This window comes from Polistes canadensis, unplaced genomic scaffold, assembly GCF_001313835.1.
Source record: "Polistes canadensis isolate GaletaPanama2010 unplaced genomic scaffold, ASM131383v1 scaffold_257, whole genome shotgun sequence".
NCBI lineage: Eukaryota > Metazoa > Arthropoda > Insecta > Hymenoptera > Vespidae > Polistes > Polistes canadensis.
In genome coordinates, this window is record NW_014569804.1 from 208381 (window position 1) to 213046 (window position 4666).

The following is a 4666-nucleotide window of genomic DNA, read 5'->3' on the forward strand; positions in this document are numbered from 1 at the left end:
ACATAGTTCTACTTCTTTCATGTCCAAGTTCCCTGTTAAATTTCATCATTAAAAATTGTAATTTTTGGACGAGAGAAATACTAAATAAATATATAAATAATATATATTTAATATATATATATAAATAATATTATATTTTATAACAAGGGGAGAAAAAAAATAGAAAAAGAAAAAAAAAACAACTCAATTATCAAAGAACTCGAGAACACGAGTATTATCGAGTTACAAGATAAATCTTATTAATGAAAAAAAAAAAAGAAAGAAAAAAAAACGAATTTCCATAACTTTCTAATAAACTTGTCAAGTTATTTCCTTGGTAACGAGAGAAAATGATGATACGATACGGATTAAAATTGTTAAAAGTAAAATGAGATATCGTAGGATGATACTTATGTATTAAAGTATAACACTGTAAATTATTATTGCCATTCATTTTCTCCTCTATCGGATACTACAAATAATATCTACGATGTATCATAATTCTTTGAATAATCTCGCGTTACGTGCAGAAATAATAAGTAAGAAAATCTTCGAAATAGGGTCATTAAATTTTACAACAATTTCAAAGAACATTTTCATCTTCGAATGAAACTTTTAAACAATTAGAAATATTCTATTTTTCAGTTAAACCGAAAACGAACGAGAACTGTAAGATCATTAAATATTTGTATAACCGAAAAGTTCTAACAACAATATATCTTCGAAAACTTTCACGCGAATTAAACTTAATCATGAATTAGAAATCTTCTACTCCCATTTTATTTCTAGTTCATTTTCCTTTTTTCTGGAAACAAGCCAATATTTAATGATACACGAGAAAAACGTCATTATTTCGACCGTTTTGTTTAAATGGACTGAAAAACTTTCATGTCCAATTTCCCGAATTTCATCTCGAAGATCTCAAAAATCCCCGAAACGTGGGCAATAACATAAATGAAAATGTAGTTCAAAATATATTATAAAAAATAAATATTTGTGATAATATATTAGATATAATAATATCGTTTGATTAAAAATCTGATATTATTATTTTCACGTATAGAAAATAAACATCGTCGTATTTGAAGTTAACGTTTTAATTGACAATTTATAGATAGTGCATAAAGCACTTATCTCCCATAACGAGTCAATAAACAGGAATCCTATTATGATTAAAAATCTCGTAAAAAAAAACAAAAAAAACTTTTACGAGATATTGCTCACGTTTTCGCGAGATTTGAGATAAGTGCACTTGTATACATATGCAAGTGCATAAATATACTTTAATAATACATTAACGGATCCTTCTATAATTTCTCTTGTGAAAAAATAACTTTTCTTTTTTTGAGATTTTCATATGGGAAAAATAAAAATAAAAGTTGGAACGGTTATCGAAATGAAAATTCCTAAGGGTGCGGTAACACTGTAAAAAGGTGAGAGTGCCGTGTACAGTGACGATCGATAGTTTCAAGTGGAAAAAGTAGTGTGCTGGAACGATCTGAAGTGGTTTGCCCAGAACACGATATATAAGTCTATCCGTATAACCCAACCTTGATCTGTCACAAGTATATACGTGTCGGTTCATCGTATATATATATGTGTGTGTGAGTGTTTAAAGTGCTACCTCAAAGCATTTCATGTAAGCACTAGGAATAGTCAGCACAATGGTCCATACTACGGATGTACTTTCATACGCGAAATGTTCCAAGAAGATTCATCTTGTCTCACATATCAGAATCTCTAGAGGAAAAAATATGAAATCATTGTCATTATTAAAACCATCGAAATAAATGGCAAACGTTAACTTGAATCGCGAATCACAAATCGTGATACTTCATAAAATTTATTTCGATTGAAATTAATTTAATTAACCACGGCATAAAAGATTCTCGTTTTAATTGTAAAATCATACATTCCGATAACCGGTTTGCCTTGTTCCAACTTTTAACATATTATTATTATTATTATTTGTATTTTTTCCATCGACAGAAATCATGCATTTTTTTTGTCTATTTTTATCTATCAATGTATTATATTGACGTATTCATTCGTGCATGTAGTATCCCCTTGTAACCATACGTGTGAATTTAAGCTGATAAAATTTCGGTGACATGTTAAATTGATAACATAATCGAGTTATTTTACGTATTATCCGTATAAAACTTGCTTATTTTTTATTTAAGCGAATGCCTCCCTTCGTATAAGTTTCTATCCGAAAATCCTTTATCGATATTTATCAGAAAATTTGTATAAAATGACAAAGTTTAGATAAACGAAAGAATCGTGATTCTTTTGGAAATCAACATTCTAATTTGTTTTTTTTTTTTCACCGAATATCAAGAGATTAATTCTATGAATATCTGAAAATTTTTATTAAATCTTATCATTTGTTGATTTCCAAAACTACACTTTATGTGAAGTTTTATATTTGCAACAATTGTACTTTCAATTCGAACTTATTAACATTTATATTCGATGAGTTGCTTTAAAAGTAAAATTTCGATAAACTGATATCTTCCTTTCCGTATCGTATCAATCATTTTAATCCTTTCAGGTAATTCCGTCATCTCGATTTCGACGTTGTTACATTTTTGTTTTGTTTTTTTTTAAATATATAATATAATCGATAACAATGAATATAACGTTCTCAAGGTATTTACAAAATTAACGAGGATTATTATTTCGAAAATATCGTTAATTATTGAAACACAATCAAAAGAGATCACAATTTGAATTATAATCCTCTGGATGATGATGATGATGATGATGATGATGATGATGATGATGATGATGATGATAATAAAATACGAAATATTCTATATAGAATGAAAATATCTTGAATGAAATTGATTAATTATCGATTGGTTTTATTCGTAATATCAATAGAATAATATTACGAAAACTTCATTAAATCTTTTATAACATTTTTATACGTTTTTATACGTTTTCGTTATTTCGTCAAACAACGTAAACCGATACTCTCGTCACTTTGGCTGTTCGTATAACACTTGACCTAGCTAGCTAGCTAGCTAGCTTCTCTCTTCATGATACTTCGATTCCCTCGAATGACCTATATATCACGAAGGTCACTACTTTGATAGGGGCTCTTTCAACTGCTACGATTGGTCACTAACAAAAAGTTTTTACAAAATTCACGAGTTTTCCTTGCTATTAATTTCTTTTTTTTTATTTTTCATCAATGACTTCGAGTAAAAATATATAATAAATCAAAAATAAAAACTTGTACTTGTATTTGGACTTTTAACAAAAATTTGGGTTTCTTTGACAAATTTTGTCGCTAATAAAACCAGATACGATATTCGTTATCTGCAAATCTCGACCTAGATTTTATTACAGTGGCTTTCCCAAACGAAACACTTCATTATCTCGTATTGCTCTACTTTATTAACAACTTGTTGTTAATGAATGAAGAATTAACGATCCAACGAACGTATTGTGTGTGTATCAGACGAAAAGAAAATAACCTCCTACATGTTTCTTTTTTTTCTTTTTTGTTTTGATCGCATATTAATTTTTTAACGTATAAAATATCAAATGAGTTTAAAAAGACATTTTCGTCAGGTAACGTTGAACAAATGTAGAAATTCAATTAAGGATAACACAGGAAACATACTATTGTTTCTTGTCTTTAACCGATAACGATCAATACCAATCATATCGTTTTATTTATGTAATATTGACCTTAACTTTAGTTTAGATATACCAAAAATAGATAGAGACAAGGGTTACGATTATCTTTCTTTTTTAACTTAATGTATGACTAGACTTTTCTATAAAAATGTTCGTGGATATTTCAAGAAATAACATTTATTAATACACTAGTATTATATATTACTGTATAATTATCTAATCATTAATCCCCTTTCATACAACTGATAAATATTTTCCATGTTATTTTATTGTTACAATTAATTTCTTTGAACTTGCATGAACATTTCTTGTATATTTTTTGTTCAATTGTATCACTAGTGTTTGTGAATATTAAAAAACATAACTTTCATTAATGTATGGTAGTATTATAAAGTATAATATTTGATCGTTATAATCGTTCACACAATTGATAAATTCTTTCCATAGCTTTTTTTCTTTACCATTCATTTCTTTGAACTCACATAAAACTTAAATTTGTTATACGTTCGTAACAAGATTTGTCACGATAGTAAAGTAAATATATATATATATATATATATAAATTGGAAAAAAAAAAAAGAATAAAATGGATGTCAATACATTTCCATCCATAGCTTTTTGACATCATCGTAGTTTCCTTGTCAGGAAATCGCAAGAGTATGGAAGTCGAATTGAATTCCAATAATGCCGTTGAAATAAGAATCCTCTAGCAAAAGGTGTCAAAGAATTGAATGGGAAAGAAATCGAGGTCCGTTTGATAGTCTATAATGTCCTACTGAAAAGCATCCAATAAACTTGTTTCTTCTTCTATCAATGGAAGCAATTTTAAAATCATGTAACATACTGTTATAACAGAATTACGAATGACATTCTAATTTCGCGAGATAAACTTTGAATTATAATATAAATCGAATAAGTATAATAATAGTATTTTTTTGTAAATTAATTATTTCTCAGGAAGTAATTTTAATTGACTTTAAAAATAAAAAAAAAAACAAAAACAAAATTGCAATATCTAAAACAACGAAATAAATGC

At 27.4% G+C, this 4666-nt stretch overlaps 1 protein-coding gene across 1 annotated transcript in view; it reads left to right on the forward strand.

Moving 5' to 3' along the window:
• LOC106790736 (octopamine receptor beta-1R-like) overlaps window positions 1–4666 on the forward strand; it is a gene marked incomplete in the record, with an annotated part of 33976 nt that overhangs the window by 28554 nt on the left and 756 nt on the right.